The sequence below is a fragment of the Felis catus genome, chromosome A2 (assembly GCF_018350175.1).
Source record: "Felis catus isolate Fca126 chromosome A2, F.catus_Fca126_mat1.0, whole genome shotgun sequence".
NCBI lineage: Eukaryota > Metazoa > Chordata > Mammalia > Carnivora > Felidae > Felis > Felis catus.
In genome coordinates this window covers 121,546,871-121,564,931 of record NC_058369.1, presented here as the reverse complement: position 1 = coordinate 121,564,931, position 18,061 = coordinate 121,546,871, and the positions used below count along the sequence as shown (strand labels likewise).

Genomic DNA, 18,061 nt, shown 5'->3' with positions numbered 1-18,061 from the left:
GAGAGACAGAGCATGAATGGGGGAGAGTCAGAGAGAGAGAGAGACAGAGAATCCGAAGCAGGCTCCAGGCTGTGAGCTGTCAGCACAGATCCCGACGCGGGGCTCAAACTCATGGACCGTGAGATCATGACCTGAGCTGAAGTCGGACGCCCAACCGACTGAGCCACCCAGGCGCCCCAACAGTAACAATTTTGTAAGCCCCAAATCAGTCTAATGAATTTAGTATAATTACAATATATTTTAACAAGGTTATGTTTCAGAACTTGACAAGATGATCCGTAAATTCATACAGAAGATTAAAAGGGGAAGAATAGTCAAAACTCATTTTAAGAGGAACACAAGAGATATGTGAGCAGAATGGAGGAAACTGATTCCAAACAGATATCAAGATCCTCTTTAAATAATAGCATGGGGCCCCTGGGTGCCTCAGTTGGTTAAGCATCTGACTCTTGATTTCTGCTCGGGTCATGATCCCAGGATTTTGGGATCGAGTTCTACATGGGGCTCTCTGCTTACTGCCTGGAGCCTGCTTGGGATTCTCTCTCTCTCCCTCCCTCTCTCTCTGCCCCTCTGCCACACGCATGCACTCCCTTTCTCTCTCTCAAAGTAAATTAAAAAAAAAATTAAAAAAAATAGTGTGGTATCAGCCCAGAGATAATTAGGCAAATGGAATAGAAGAGTCTAGAATTAAACTCATTTACATATGATAGTAGTGGCACTTATTATTATTTTTTTTTAAAGTCCATCTATTTATTTTTGTGAGAGAGAGAGGTGGGGCGGGGGAGGAAGGGACACAGAGAGAATCCCGAGCAGGCTCCGAGCTGCCAGCACAGAGTCCGACATGGGGCTTGAACCCACGAACCATGAGATCGTGACCTGAGCCCAAATCAAGAGTCTGACACGTAATATAGACTGAGTCACCCAGATACCCCCGTGGCATTTAAATTACAGGAAAAGGATTGCTCCAGTTGTCCTGAGTCAAGTGTCTCTCCACAAAGAGAAGATAAAATTAATCCAAACCACACTCTATACACAGACAATATCTAGATGGCTTAAAGATCTACAAGGTGAAAAATTATACAATTATTGGGAAGAATATCACATGATGTTTTGGTGATATTTGCATATGGAATTATCTTCTAAACCAAATCCAACAAGCCCAAATCATAAAGGAAAAACAGATACATTTGATTATATTAAAATTAAAAACCTGTCTGATAACAAAAGGCATGAGATACAAAGTGAAGAGACAAGCCACCATCCAAGAAAAGATATTTGCTATTCATGTAACCAGTAGAATTAGGATTAAAAAGGAAAGACAACAACCCAAGAGAAAAATGATGAACGTTAACAATACCAGGAATACCCAGAGGAAGAACCATGAATAGCCAGTAAACATTAAGAAACCATGCTTAGCACTCTTAAAATCCAATTTGTATTTTCTCAATGGTGAGTTATCCAGCCATAGCCTTTGTACCTTTCGCTGTTGTGTTTTGTGTATTTCCTAACTGATGTGTTTTGAACTTGCTGTTTTGATCTGGTTCGTCAACCTTTTAATGTTGGCTCTGCTGTTTCAACCTTGCTGCTCCTGAGAACATGCTTTTAACTTAAATTTTTAAATTTAAGTATGATTTACATGCATTTATAGTTAGTGCTTTTGCATCCTAAGAAATCATGTGTGCCCCAAATTCACAAAGATACTGTCGTGTTTCCTTGTAGAACCTTTAGACTTTTCACTTTTACATTTAGTTAAATGGTCTATTCTGAGTTTTGTTTTTTGTTTTTTGTTTTTGTATGGTGTGAGATATGGGTCGACGTTTGTTTTTTTTTCCTATATAGATAGATATTTGTTCCTTTCAACGTTTTGTTGAAAAGATCTTCCTTTTACCATTGAATTACTTTGGTACTTTGGCCAAAAATGAATTGACTGTGTGAGTGTGGGTTTATTTCTGAATTCTCTCTTGTTCCACAGATATTTACACCATAGCATCTTGATGACTACACCTTTATAGAAAGTCCTGTAATTAGCTAATGTAAGTCCTCCAACTTGTTAAGTTCCAAGATGGTTCTGTTATTCTAGGTCCTTTACATTTCCACTAAATGTTAGGATTAGTTCATCAATTTCTACACTGGTGTTTTGTTTTGTTTTTTTTTTCCTAGCAGTTTTATTGAGATCTAATTCACTTACCATACAATTCACCCATTTAAAGTGTAAAAGTGAGGGGCGCCTGGGTGGCTCAGTCGGTTAAGCATCCAATTTCGGCTGAGGTCACAATCTCACGGTCTGTGAGTTCGAGCCCCGCGTCGGGCTCTGTGCTGACTGCTCAGAGCCTGGAGCCTGTTTCAGATTCTGTCTCTCTCTCTCTCTGACCCTCCCCCGTTCATGCTCTGTCTCTCTCTGTCTCAAAAATAAATAAACGTTAAAAAAAAAATTTAAAGTGTAAAAGTGTAAACTTCAAGTATACAATTCAAATGATACAACTCACAAGTGATTTTTGGCATATTACCTTATTAATTTTTTAAATTTTTATTTATTTTTTAGAGAGAGAGGTAGGAGGAGCCTGGGTGGCTCAGTCGGTTAAGCGTCCTACTTCAGTTCAGGCCATGATCTTATAGTTTGTGAGTTCTACCCCCCCGTCAGGCTCTGTGCGGACAGCTCAGAGCCTAGAGCCTGCTTCAGATCCTGTGTCTCCCTCCCCCGATTGCTCTCTCTCTCTCTTTCAAAAATAAAACATTAAAGAAAATGAAAAAAAAAAAAAAAGAGAGACAGAGCACCAGCAGGGGGAGGGGCAGAGAGAGAGACAGAGAGAGACAGAGAGAGAGAGAGAGAGAGAGAGAGAGAGAGAGAATCCAAAACAGGCTCCAGGTTCTGAGCTGTCAGCACAGAGCCTGATGCAAGGCTTGAACTCACTAACCGTGAGATCATCACCTGAGCCAAAGTTAGATGCTTAACCGTCTGAGCCACCTAGATGCTCCTACCTTATTATTTTTTAAAGATTGTGGTAAAATATATGTAACGTAAATTTGCAATTTTAATAATTTTTAAGTAAACAATTCACCGACACTAAGTACATTCACAATGTAGCACGAACAGCACCAATACCTAGTTCTGGAGCGTTTTCAGCATCCCAAACAGAAACTCTGTTACCAGTAGGCAGTAACTCCCCAGCTCATGGTAGTTTCTAACCCACTTTCTGTCTCTATGAATTTGCTTATTCTAGATATTTCCTATAAGTGTAATCATACGTCTTTTGCATCTGGTTTATTTTATTTGGTGTATGTTTTCAAGATTCACCCACGTTATAGGATGTATCAGAACATCATTCTTTTTTATGGCTGAATAATTCATTCTTTTTATAGACACACATTTTGTTTACTGACGTATCTGTTGATAGACGCTTGGGTTATTTCTACCTTCTGGCTATTGTGAATAACCTTTAATAACTATTGGCATACAAATGCCTCTTCAAGCCCTGCTTTGAACTCTTTGGGTCTATGCCTTCGGGTAGAATCGCTGAGTCTTATGGTAATTCTATGTACAGATTTTGAGAAACTCAAACTGTTTCCATAGTAGCTACATCAGTTTACATTCCCACCAGCAATGCACAGCTTCCAATTTCTCCCTATTCTCACCACCACTTGTTATTTTCTGTTTTTTTGTTTGCTTGTTTTGGTTTTTCATTTTAGCCATTTTAGTAGGTCTGAAGTGATGTCTCATTGTTGCTTTGATTTGCATATCTCTAATGACCAATGAAGTTGGGCCTCTTGTCATGTGCTCAGTTGGGCCGTTTATATGTCTTCTCCGGAGAAATGTCTACTTCTCTTTTGCCCAGTTCTTAATTGGGCCGTTAGTCTTTTTGTTGTTGAGTTATAAGTATATAAGTTTGTATATTCTCAATATGAGACATTTGCTATTTATGATATGGCAAAGATAGGATAAAAGAGAGGGGAAGGTTAGGACGTGAGTTCCCTGGGTGGGGAAACACACATAATTTGGAACAATGCTGGGAGCATTTGATCACAGCAAACCTCCTCGGGCGTAAGGTTCCTCTTAAGAATGCCACAGACACCACCTACTCCCCCTCAGGTTCCCTTCAGGAATTTGATAATCAAAATACCTTCCTAAAATAAGTATACCATAAAGCCTATGTTGTACAAGGGACAGGATGACCCTCACACAATGGAATCCAGCCGATCGGGAATGGACAACCCAGCACCTAGAGCGATCAAGCCAACAAAGGTTAAGACCTGAGAAGGAACGAGAGGGAAGGGAAGGGGCCAACCCAAACCCTATGAAATAAAGACCCTTCCCTATAATCGGGGGTATTCACCTTTGAATGTGCCCTCTCTGCAAAGAGAGCTTTCAGACTATTCTTACTTCTAATCTTATAGTCTAATAAACTTTTGCTTACTGCTCATTGTATTCTGTGGCCACCTCTTGACTCTTCAAAGCAGCGAGACAATGAACCCTGGGTATGGAGGTAAAAAATCCTGCAACACCTAATCAGACCTACGATTTACACATATTTTCTCCCATTCTATAGTTTATCTTTTCACTTTCTCAACAATGTCTTCGATGCACAAAAGTTTTCAATTTTGATGAAGTCCAGTCAACCTATTTTCTCGTTTGTTGCGCGTGCCTTTCGTGTCATATCTACATGGTGGTATTTTTACTGGGATTGTACTGAATCTTTAGATGAAATTAGTATCACATTGTGACACTACAATTTATGATACACCTATATTTGGTTTTCTGTTTCTGGTACAGAGGTAATAGAGCCCATGGAATTTCCTAAATTATAAGAATGATCAAGAAGGCATTTTATTAAAAAAATGTTTTTGAGGTTTATTTATTTTGAGAAAGAGAGAGAGCAGGAGAGGGGCAGAGAGAGGAGAGAGAATGCCAAACAGGCTCTGTGGTGTCAGCACCGAAATCAAGAGTTGGATGCCTAACCTTTGAGCCACCCAGGTGCCCCGAGGCATTTTGATATTCACAACAAACCCCTTTCAACCACACCTGAGTCTCTGTTAATAAGATGACTTTTGGAAAGCACTTAAGGACAGGGGCTGGTTCCCAGGGGGGCCAATCACGTGATTAGAGGGCTAGAACTTTCCGTCCCTGCCCTTGACCTCCAGAGAGGCAAGCCGGCTAGAGATTGAGTTCAATCATCAACAGCCAGTGATTTAATCAATCGTGTCTATGTAATAAAGCCTCCATAAAAAACCCAAAAGGATGCGATTCGGAGAGCTTCTGCACTGAACACATGGAAGTGAAGGGAGAGGGTGAACTTGGAGAGGACATGGAAGCTCCCGGCACCTGTCTGCACACCTTGCCCTATGCATCACTTCCATCTAGCTGCTCCGGAGTTACAGCCTTTTATAAGCTGTTCAATGGAGGTAGATGTTTCTCTGAGTTGAGAACCACTCTAGCAAAGTAATCAATCTGAAAGGGGGTTGTCAGAACCTCTGAGCTACAGGTGGCCAGGCAACAACCTGGGCTTGCGGCCGGCATCTCAAGGAGGGGTGGCAATCCTGTTAAGGACTAAGGAGTCCTTAACCTGTGGCACCCGACGCTTTCCGTGGGTAGACCATAGCCGAACTGAATTCAGTTGAATTGTAGGAGACCAGCTGGTGTTGGAGAATTGCTTGGTGGAGTGAAAAAGGAAACCAAAAACCTAACACATCGGAGACATTCTATCGTTATCAGATGTTCCAACCTATGAACATGGTATACCTTTAAAAATTTATTTTAGGGCTTAGATATGTTCGATAGTTTTCAGTGTAGAGGTTTGGTATGTACTTTACTAAATTCATTCCTGATTATTTTCTAAAAATGTTTATTTATTTTTTGGGAGGGGGAAGGGGCAGACAGAGAAGGAGAGAGAATCCCCAGCAGGCTCCGCACTGTCAGTGCAGAGCTCCATGTGGCACTTGATCTCACGAACTATGAGATCATGACCCGAGCCGAAATCAAGAGTTGGACGCTTAACCGACGGAGCCATTGCTATTCCTGATTATGTTATAGATTTTATAATATTTTAAGTGGCACTATGTTTAAAATTGCATTTTGTTTTTTTTTTTTTTTTGCTAGAAGAACTGTGTAGAAATACAACTTATGCTTCTATATTGATTTTGTGTCCTACGAATATCGTAAATCGGGCTATTAATTCCAATAGCCTTTGTACAGTCCTTAAGGTTTTCTACATGTATCACTTGCAGATAAAAGGTTTTCTTTCTTCCTTTTCAATCTGTATACATTTTCTTTTCTTGCCTTGCTGCGTTGCTGGGAGCTCAACTTCAATAGTGAATAGAAGTCGTATGCTGAGCACACACATGCTTACCTTCTTCCTGATTGTGGCAGGAAAGCATTCATTACCATCATGTTAGGTATAATGCCACCTAGTGTTACAGGTTGAATTGTGTCCCTCCAAGAGATCCAGTTCAATTCTAAAATCCTAATTCCACGTATCTGTGAATGTCATCTTATTTGGAAATAGAGTCTTTGCAGATATATAAGCAAGTTAAGATGAGGTCATACGGGATTAGGATGGGCCCTAAGTCCCATGATTGGTATTCTTGTAAGGAGAGAGATTTGGAGACGTAGGGAAAAGACAGCCGTGTGAAGATACGGGCAGTCGCTGGCGTTAACACTGGTGCCTACCAAGGCACACCAGGGATTGCTAACCACCAGCAAGAGGTAAAGAACGATTCTCCCCTAGAGCCTTTGAGAGCGAGCGTGGCCCTGCTAACCCAAGAATGGAGACAGTAAGTGCTGTGTTCAGCCGCCATGTTTGTGGTAACTCGCTATTGCCCTAGGGGATGAATACACCTAGTTTTGTGGTAAAAGCTGTTCGTGAACTTTTGGTTTTGCCGTCTAGTTGCTCTGTTCTTGTGTGGGAATTCAGAGACTGAATACGACACTGCCGCCACTCCTGTCTTCCCAGGATCTCTCTTCACATCAGTGGCTTTAAATTGTTGACGGTCCAGCCTACGGCTTCACGTGGTGAATGTTCCATGTGTATTCTGCAAACGGACGTTCTACAAACGTCAGGGAGGTGAGGCGGTGGATAGTGTCCGTCAGGTCCCCGGTCACTTGCCACCAAGAGAATGCCAACTGCCACACCATTCTTTACGCCCCAGCTTCTCTGTGGGCCCCTAGGAAGCCTGCGTCCTATGCTATCATCCTCTAAAACGATGTGCTCCCTGCTCTGGGCTCCTAAAGCATTTTTTTTATGTGTGTGTGTGTTTTTTTTTTTTTTTTAAAGTAGGCTCTACGCCCAACTTGGGGCTTGATTTCACAATCCCTCGATCAAGAGTTGCACTCTCTACCGACAGAGCCAGCCAGGTGCCCCTGTTTACACTTCTTGTGGAGCTTGTGTTACATTTCTGTTTTATAGCACAGTTATTTCAAGAAGGCGCCTTATCTCCATTCCTCGACTGCAAATTCCTGGAGAGCAGGAAGTGTATCGGACTCACTCCTGCGTTCGCAAGGCACCCATCGCAACGCTTGCATCCCACAGCTATTCATTCGTTTGCAGCGTTTTTGTTTCTTGCCCCGTTGTGGAGACATGTCTTTGACACCACCACCTCAGTCTGACAGATGAGGAAACGAAGACGCTAGGGGTTAAAGGACTCGCTCAAGGTGAGCCGGACTGCAAACCGCAAAGGCAGGACCAGAATCCAGATCTGTCCATGCCAAGGCCGGTCCGGAGCTTCCAGCTCACAGCCAGGAGGATGGGGAGGGTCCAGAAGGGCCCGCACAAAGGGTGAGCACCCACTCCGTGTTCAGGAGCCTTGCGGGCCCTGAAGGTGCCACCGCGCGCGTGCCTGTCCGGGTGAGCGAGGCAGCGTGCCCAGCGATTTTCACACGCGGCCTCCTTCTCTCTTTGCAAGGATCTTATGAACGGGGGGTGTGCAACTGCCTCCTCTTGGTTTCCGGCGGAGAAAGGGAAGCCCAGAGAAGGTAAGGAGCACGCTTAAGAGCCCCACGGCTGGGGTGCGGCGGGCTGGGATGCGAGCCCAGGTCTGGCGGGTCCCGGAGTCTCTGCGCTCCCGTCCCAAGTGCGGCGGGAAGACGTGGGCCCGGGTGTCAGCCTGCGTGGGCTCACGTCTCGGTCCCGCCTGGCGCGCACGTGCTCCCTGGGCCGACAGAGCCACACTGCCAAGTCTCAGTCCCCTCCCCGCCCCCGTGTTAATGGTGCCAATAACATATACTGCATGGTTGTGCTGAGGGGTGGACGAGGTGAGCTATTTGAAGTTGTTCACACGGTTCTGGGTAGTCCATACATAGTCACCATTATTGCTGTTATTTAGGAAGGAGGTCGAGGCCAGCGGAACCCGGAGCGTCGGCCCCAGTGTCCTGATGCTGTCGCGGTACCAAATAGTCCTGACTTCATGGGACCCCCAGGCGGCTCCAGTTTTCGCCTGCTGCTCAGTTTCCTTCTATTAACCACAAAAGAATACGCCCATATATTCTGTGGAGGCAGGAAGCATCGAGAGAGAAATAGGGCAATCTGGCCAAGGGGACATGTCTCCGGACTTACTTAAAACGTCCTCAAGCTTCTTTCAGTTACAAGCGACAGAGACTTCATTCCAATTAGATCTCAGTAAAGGGGGAGGTACCGATTTGTGCCGCTGGGAAGGACAGGCGTGGCGCTGGCCCCAGGCATGGTCTGATCCGGCCCTCCGTATTCTCTCGTGCTCTGGCTCTCCACCCCTGGGTGCTGCCATCTCTCAGCTCTCTCTGTTGCCCTCATCTCCTCCCAAAGCGGACCTCCCGGCAGCCAAGGGAGGGCAGGCGGCGGATGAGTCATTCTCGTGCCATCTCGGTTTGTAACCCGAGAGGAGAGGGGTTGTCTTCATCAGCTCGGGCTGCTAGAACCAAATGCCACAGGCTGGCTGGCTTCCACAAGGGATGTGTATTTCTCCCAGCGCCGGAGGCGGGAGGTCCGAGGCCAGGATGCCAGCATGGCACCTCTCTTGGCGTGGCTCAGCTCTGCTGCCCAGCGATTTCACTTGGGTGGGGACAGGGTTGACATTTTCTTTCCAGACTCACAGAGGCACGAAGATAGAAACCTCTCAGCTCCTCCGATGGACTGCAGCCAATGCATGTGCAACATTCCTACGGTGCTGAGTCTTTCTGGCTTCCTTCTTGTAAGATTTACTGTCAGTCACTCCAAACAGTCTCTCTTTCCATTTCTTCATTTGTTTCAGATGGCCTGGGCAGGTCGCTAGGTATCATACTGGCGTTCAATTTTTCCGGTTAGACCAAAAGAACGCAGCGCTTCTCAGCTGCATAAAATGGGAGTTTTAGATGAGTAGTATCTTTGTGTGCCTGAAGAGATAGTGGCTCCTGAGTGAAAAATAGCCAGTGCCAAAAAAGGAAGTGTGGTGGGATTAAGTTAAAAGCTTAGAGTATCTTGCTAGGAGTTACAAAGCAATGTCATTACAAGGATCAGCATAAAACAGGCACCCACCTACACTACACAATGCTTTTTAATCTTGTTTTAAAAATACCCCCTCCCCTCCCCTTCTATTTTATTTTATTTTTTTTAATTTTTTTTTTTAACGTTTATTTATTTTTGAGACAGAGAGAGACAAAGCATGAACGGGGGAGGGTCAGAGAGAGAGGGAGACACAGAATCTGAAACAGGCTCCAGGCTCTGAGCTGTCAGCACAGAGCCCGACGCGAGGCTTGAACTCACGAACCGCGAGATCATGACCTGAGCCGAAGTCGGCCGCTTAACCGACTGAGCCACCCAGGCGCCCCAGCTCCCCTTCTATTTTAAAATAAAAATATAGCATGGTTCTCAAATAAAAATCAAGCAATATAATAAGGCACAAAAAAGAAGAGACTAAAACAAAATCAATACCCACCTAACAATAACCACCATTAACTTTTCGTTGGGTATCATTTCTGACTTTTTCCGTCTTACACAGATAGCAACGAAAGGATAGAGGCGTTTATAGTCATAGATTTACGTTCATTTTCATTCATCATATTTATTCCTAATCACATTTATTTTAAAAAATAACACTCGGCTCCTTTGCCTGCATTTAAGACAGAAACCAAAGTAAATTGAAACAACTACTAAACTTAATATTTTTTTCCCCCAACAGGTATTTAAAAATCTATTCAAGCTTATTTTTTAAAAAGTTACCGACAGACTCAAGAGGTAGGTCGCGTGTTTGTTTCTTTAGACGACATCGACTCTCTGTTATGAAGAGACTGACATGCTTATATTTCCCTTTCCCACCCCCAATTTACTAGTTATATTATTAAGGCTTATATCTCGTGCAGTCTGAATCTACAATGCAATTCCCAGTTTGGCCTTCGTTCTTCATGTAAATTCAATGCACATCACCTGCCGTTTTGTTACAAGCTCCTCCATTATTGAGCTATTTGATTCGCCTTTTCTATCAAGTGGTTTCCTCAAGAAGGGCTTGTGGGTGTTGTTTTCTCTGAGTTTTGCACTCCTGACATTATATTTGACAACGTGGCTGGCAATCACCTACTTAGTCACTCTTTTTCCCATGTCGAACTTTGTAGATATTTCTCCATTACCTCCTGGCATTGAATCTTGTGGTAGAGAAGTTTAAGACCCTTGGCTGGCTTGCTTTTTCCGCCTCAATTTTTTTCAGGCTTGAAGTTTATGGACTCCATTGGGTTATATTTTCGTGTCAAGTGCTTTCTCTCAGATTGCCTAGAATATAGGACCCTTTTTCTTTTTTCTTTTTTTTTTTAATTTTTTTTTCAATGTTTTTTATTTATTTTTGGGACAGAGAGAGACAGAGCATGAACGGGGGAGGGGCAGAGAGAGAGGGAGACACAGCATCAGAAACAGGCTCCAGGCTCCGAGCCATCAGCCCAGAGCCTGACGCGGGGCTCGAACTCACGGACCGCGAGATCGTGACCTGGCTGAAGTTGGACGCTTAACCGACTGCGCCACCCAGGCGCCCCTAGGACCCTTTTTCAATCTGAAGATTCATTACTTCATTTCAGGAGAACTTTCCTGTATTATATCTTTCAATACTTTTTTTTAGTTCCTTGTTTTGGTCACCAAATACGCATATGCTAGGGTATCTCTATCTTCCTATAATTGTCGTCTCAAGAATTACTCTGGCTTTTGCAGTCGTCTCAACCTCAAGCCTTTTCTTCCATGGTATCTAGTTTTCAACCATGTTTCTTGCTATTTCTAATTCACTTATTTATTCTAGAAGAGTGTTATTTTGGCTAAGCCGTTTTCTTCGCTCTTCAGCCTGCGTTTTTGGGGGGGACGTGCCTGGTGGCTCAGTCGGTTTGTCTGCCTTCAGCTCAGGTCGTGATCTCGTGGTTTGCGAGTTCGAGCCCCGTGTCAGTCTCTGTGCCGACAGCTCAGAGCCTGGAGCCTGCTTTGGATTCCGCGTCTCCCTCTGCTCTCTGCCCCTCCCCCGCGCACGCTCTGTCTCTCTCAAAACTAAATAAAACATTAAAAATTTCTGACAGAGAGACAGAGCGTGCGCGGGGGATGGGCAGAACAAGGGAGACACAGAATCCAAGGCAGGCTCCAGGCTCTGAGCTGTCAGCACACAGCCCGACGCGGGACTCAAACTCATGAACCGCAAGATCGTGACCTGAGCAGAAGTCAGACGCTCAACCCACTGAGCCACTCGGGTGCTGCAGTGTAGTCTGCCCTTCATCCTGTTGTTTAATCAGCTCATATATGAGCTTTCGTCTTATTGGATTCATGCTCTTTTGAGTTCTTGTGAGAACACAGTATACCTGTGGGAACTTTTGCTTCTTTAGGTGAGCTTCTCTTCCCAACTGACTTCATCTGTTCCCCCACCCATTCTGGTGGCTGTGTGTTTACGTGGTCGCTGGGTCATTTTATTTAGATTTGCTCATGTGGAAGGTGGCTCCGTACAGACCATTTATTTGCTTTGATATACTGTTGGCACGTATGCTGTCTTATTTGACGACTTCTCTTCTCCTGGGCTTCCGTTCTATGATGATTTCTAAGTACTTAATAACCAGCACAACACAGACACTGAACAAACAGAAGAGAGGGTGGCCACAGCTCTGGGGTAGGAGCCCGAAGACGCCATGTTGGGCCATACGTTACTTCTCTCGTTGCCGGTCGGTGGTCTGGAGTTGGGGGGTTTCTTGTGAGAGGGGCTAGGGTGGCCAGAGCAGTGTGAGCTGCTTCCGTCAGCGATCATTTACTTCCTGGTATAGAAGTATTTTGATATTTTAATGACCAGCACAGCCATAGAAGTGTGTATCGGCCAAACCAACCTGCTTGTCTGCGTCTGCATGTGGGAGGAGGGAGGAGCTGTGCGTACACATTTTTGGTTGGAAGGATTAGACTCTGCTCTGTTCTTCTGATACTTGCTTGCATCAACTCCTGCACCAGGGTAACTTCCGAATGGAGAGGAGACGAATCTGCTACAGGAGGAGACCTTTGGGATGTGGTTTTGTCTCTTAATTCTGGGACAGGCTGGTTTTTCCTGTTTCTTGTTCTCGTGTTTCACCCATCTCTCTCCAAGAACTCCCCCGTCCTTCCCCAACACACACACACATGCCAGCCCTACTCAGAGGAAGAGATGTCTACTCATCTTGCCCCAACTCTCCAATCAGTTTCCTTCCAAAACCTGAGGTTTTAATGAGCATTCTGGAGTTTGCAAATGCCCTCAATAGGGTGGCAGGATTAGGAACTCTTTTCATTCTTGCCAGAAAATCTGGTCTTTTTCTTTGGTGATCATCTTTTGGAGTTTGGGGCTTAATGGTAAGGTTGGGCTCCTTCCCTTGCTTTGTTGATGGTGAATATATATATATATGTGTATATATATATATATATATATATACACATCATATATATATATCATATATATATATCATATATATATATCATATATATATATATCATATATATATATCATATATGATATATATATATGATATATATATACACATCATATATATATATATACATATATATGTGTATATATATATATATATATACACACATATATATATATATACACATCAGTGTTTTTATTTGCTTGTTTTTTTAAGTCCTTCTAGTGATTTACTTAAACGTATAGAGCTGAAAACTATGAACTGGACTTTGTCTTCTAATTGTGTTCTAATTGTCTTCTAATATGTGTGTGTATATATATATATATATATATATATATATATACACATATATATGTGTATATATATATGTGTATATTATGTGTATATATGTGTATATTATGTGTATATATATATTTTTTATTTTATTTATTTTTTTTATTATTTTATTTTATTATTTTATTTTATTATTTTTTTATTATTTTATTTATTTTTATATATATATATTTTTTATATATATATACACATATATATATGTGTATATATATATGTGTGTGTATATTATGTGTATATATGTGTATATTATGTGTATATATGTGTGTATATATATATATATATTTTTTTAACTGTTTTTCACCTTTAAAATTTTTACTTATTTTGGTAGTTCATTTTGTTAGGATTTAGGGGATGAAGGTTTTGTGATCTGGTCTTACTTATCCTAAACACACACACACCAAAAGACAAAAAACCCCAAAGCACAATTTTATTTAAAAAAAAAGTTTTTTTGTTTTTTTTTTTTTAATTTTTAAATTTTAACTAGGCTCCATGCCCAATGTGGGGCTTGAACTCATGACCCTGAGATTACGAACCATATGCTCTACTGACTGAGTCAGCAGGGCACCCCCCAAAAGCACAATTTGAAATGTCAAAACCAGCAACTCTGGGTTCTCAGTCGGGCTGCCTATTATAATCACGGGGGAGATTTTACCAATACAAGTGTCAGGCTGCTTTCCAGAGACTGATTTAAGTGATCAGGAGGGGCTTAAACATCAGTGTTTTTATTTGCTTGTTTTTTTTTAAGTCCTTCTAGTGATTTACTTAAACGTATACAGCTGAAAACTATGAACTGGACTTTTGTCTTCTAATTGTTCCTAATTTGATACACATAAGCACCATTTAAAAAAACATTTTATACCTGCATTAATTAAGGTAATATGTGGGAAATCAAAGAGCTATGTCCTGGGTGAGGAGAACATAGGGAACACACTGCAAAGAACACTGCTTTCTGGCCTTGCTGAAAACAGCAGGCCAGTGTCTAATTAACGTGTATATAGAGGCTGGGTCCTGCCTGTGCTCATGAATTCCTTAGGCCATGTTATCTATGGAATATTTTATCTTCTTCTCCACCCTGCTTTCTGCATCTGCTCTTTTACAGTCTTGGGAACCGCCTTGTTTTTCTGCATGCTTTCTACATGCAGCCCACTGACGTATCGCACAATGTTTCCCTGGATGTATGCTCAATAAATGTGGGAGGTTGAAAGCAGCTCAGGGAGACTTCCCTTAGCCTCTCTCTCACCTCTCTTGACTTGCATGGAGTCTTGAGTAATCCTTCCTGCTGACCTCAGCTTTGCCGGACAAAGCCGAAGACCGAACCCACAGCACAATATAAAAAACACAAATTATTTATACTGAGTGGTCAGACACTCAGAGAATTTGAGTAGCAGAGGAAGCAGGAAAGGAGAGATGCACAGGGTTTGGCTTCAGAATGTTCTTATCTAGTTGGATAATGGAACCAACACACCTAAAGAACCAGGGGAGCACCGTGTGAGGTAATGCCCAACTTCTAAGACAGCTTTAGGATCCTTCCATGGGCAAGGAAGGCAGTGTCGGGTGCTAGATGCCCTGACTTGAATAAGGTGAAGTTCACGATTTAGTGAGGAAGGTGCTACAACCAATAAACAAAAGACTCATCCAAGAATGTCTAGTTCTCTTGGGAGTCATGCTTCCTATCCAAGTTCTAATTTATGCGGTATTGTTTAGAAGCGCAGGTGTTTAGAGGTGAACTTAATGGCTGGGGTTATTGTGTGGGGCAGTTTTTGAGGTGAGGTTCAATCTGGGCTTTGAGGAAGGGGAAGGGAAAAGGGCATTCCAAGTTTGCGAAAGAATCTGAACCACGGCACGGAGTCATAAAGTGTTTTCAGATTTGGAAGGCAGTGGCAGACAGGTTGCAAGAGCACCGAATTCAGAGGTCAAGGCTGCAGCCACCGGAGTGAGGAGGCTGAGGCAGGCCTTCATAGCCAACTGGGTAGAGAGAGTGGAAGTGAGGCAGGAGCTCAGGGTGTCGGAATTTCCTGCCTGGGTGACTGGAATAATAGTGACGCCACCTACGTAAATGGCAAAGCTTAAGAGGTGACCGCGTGTGGACCGAGGGTTTCAGATGAAGGTAGGACATCTAAGAAGATCAGAAGGCAAGTGGGTCTGGTTGGAGCTCAAGACCACAATCCAGGTGAGCGGCTTGTACTTGAAGGTAACTTAAGGGCTGCCCACATGGGAGTCTGCTATCGCAGAAGCATCTGAGGCTGCTATCTGGACATGAATGAATTTAACAAGTTTGCAGAGAAGGGCGGTAGAGAGCCAGGTCTAAATCAGGAGGAGCCAGGCAGAAAGTCTGAGCCCCATCTGCCCTAGTGACTCACAAAACCTGGGGGAAGGTTTGGTTAGTGACACGTAACGGTCAGTGGAAAGGTAAAGGTCAGGGGGAATGTCGAAGGTGATCTCATGCAGAACTCTGAATCAAGATCTGACTTTTAAAACATCTAAAAACTTTTCAACAACTTGGACCGTCAAGCCAAAGCAGCAAGCCCTAAAATTGGCCGCACACTCAGTGTTAGCAAAGATGTGACAATTCTGTTCTCTAAAAAAAGGAGATGTGATTACACAGCAAACCACCTAAGTGTGATTTGTGTCTCCAGTCCAATGCTGATGTCAGACCATTAACACTCATCGATTCTTTCAGCCTGAACCATCCCTGCTACAAAGGCAGTATCTCCATTTTGTGCCTCTGGAAAGAATGATGGTGATGAGGACAGTGTCAGGGTGTGTGTATGTGTGTGTGTGTGTGTGTGTGTGTGTGTATGAACGTATGAAGGGTGTGATGTGTGCTTGTATAAAGGGTCTCAGACATCTAATTGACACATGTGAACGTAAGAACAAATACAAACACCGACTCTAGGACGGTTCCATTCCTACCTAATTGTTCATTTGGTTTCTCCATCACAGCCACTAAGCACAGATTTTCCAAGTGAACCTGTGTTTACTGCAGAAAAATAGAAGAGACAGAAAATGTACTCGGATTCACAGATTCTGGAAGAATAACACGCAGCAGACACAGCCTCTCGTCAGCTGGTCCCTCATGATCAGGAGGCTACTCTATCCCCTACCCACTGGAACTCAGGACAGATATTGAAACATGTTCTCTTTCTGAACACACCTTGGTTCATCCTCCAGGAAGCTTATCTTTCCATGGCTCCCAAGTACTACAGAGGGCGGTGCTAAGGGACAAAAGCCGACTCTTCACACACCTTCTGATAGCACTGCTCCTGGTAGGTATGGAGAAGGCAGGAGATAGCTGGTCCTCACACAGCCATCCCTGGCAGTATTGAAGTTTAAGGTTTGTGAGAACAAAACCATTGCAAAAAAGCTCCTAGGGTTCTGTGGAGAAAGTGCCCATAACTTAGAACAAGCAGAGCTCATACAAACTGACTTCAGGTATGGACAGGTACTTCTGTTTTTATACAGCAAGGGGGACAAGGGTGGTGGTTCTTCAATGTAGGCCACTTTGTTTTTTCTTTAAAGATTTGCCTGGGGGTGCCTGGGTGGCTCAGTCGGTTAAGCATCCGACTTCGGCTCAGGTCATGATCTCGCAGTTTGTGAGTTTGAGCCCTGCGTCGGGCTCTGTGCTGACAGCTCAGAGCTTGGAGCCTGCTTCCGATTCTGTCTCCCTATCTCTCTGCTCCTCCCCTGTTTGTGCTCTGTCTCCCTCAAAAATAAATATTTAAAAAAAAATTAAAAAAAAAAAAAAAGATTTGCCTGGGGGGGATGCCTGGGTGGCTCAGTCGGTTAAGCATCCGGCTTTGGCTCAGGTCATGATCTCACGGTTTGTGAGTTCGAGCCCCATGTTAGGCTCTGTGCTGACAGTTCAGAGCCTGGAGCCTGCTTCGGATTCTGTGTCTCTCCCTCCCTCTACTCCTCCTCTGCTCGTGCTCTCTCTCAAAAATAAACATTAACAAAAGTAAAAAAAAAAAAAAAAAAAGATGTGTCCATATTCATTGGGGAACAGAGACACATATGCTCATCATAGTGATTGTTTCAAGGGACAGACGCCCACCAGAGGAGGTGTAAGGAGAGTTGGGGCTGTATTGTAAAGGTCCACCTTTCTCCAGGGGAGGACTCCCAGGGCAGGACTCCCAGGGCAGGAAAGCAGGTCTCCTGAGCACTGGAAGTAGGAAAGAGAAAGTCAGCCTGCCGAGAAAGTTTGTAGGTGCCCTGGCAGCTACACGGTTCCTCAGTGGGCCCACACCATCTGTTTTCTGTCTCTACCAGCTGTCTCTTCTCTCTCTCGCACGTGGCCCAACACGGCCACTCCAGCAGAGTCCACGTGAACCTTGCGCTCAAGGACCTACCACAACTTCACTTGCTTCTCTTCCTTCAATCCTGCTTCCCTGACTTCTAATTGGCTCAGATCATGTATTTAAAGAGGTGGCTGGTTGGGGCGCCTGGGCGGCTCAGTCGGTTGAGCGTCCGACTTCAGCTCAGGTCATGATCTCGTGGTTTGTGAGTTCGAGCTCCACATCGGGCTCTGGGCGGACAGCTCGGAGCCTGGAGCCTGCTTCGGATTCTGTGTCTCCCTTTCTCTCTGCCCCTCCCTTGCTCATGCTCTGTCTCTCTTCTCTTCAAAAATAAATAAACATTAAAAAAGTAAAAATAAAGAGGTGGCTGGAGAGGAGGCCTCATGCGGGCCATTGACAGGAAGCTTCTCTGTGGACAGTGTGGTTTCACACACCAGCCATGCAGACCCATCTACCTGCAGGTATTTAATATCCACCAACAAGCATACAAGAGAGAAAACCCAACAGGTGCAACCCTACTTTGGCATCAAGTGATTTCGAAAAAAGTATGGCCTATTGAACGTGAACTTTTTAATCACACAGCCACTCACATATTAGG

The 18,061-nt window shown here is 43.8% G+C and overlaps 1 protein-coding gene and 1 long non-coding RNA gene across 3 annotated transcripts in view; one reads left to right on the top strand and one right to left on the bottom strand.

Annotated features, from left to right (window-relative positions):
* The window catches only part of PLEKHA8 (pleckstrin homology domain containing A8), a 93,809-nt gene that overhangs the window by 12,285 nt on the left and 63,463 nt on the right, over window positions 1-18,061 (bottom strand). The gene's annotated exons all lie outside the window — the stretch shown is intronic.
* Window positions 7,492-16,792, top strand: LOC109497517. The gene is made up of 3 exons (XR_002153779.3): window positions 7,492-7,963; window positions 10,120-10,175; window positions 16,115-16,792. It is a non-coding gene; the product is annotated as an uncharacterized LOC109497517 (long non-coding RNA).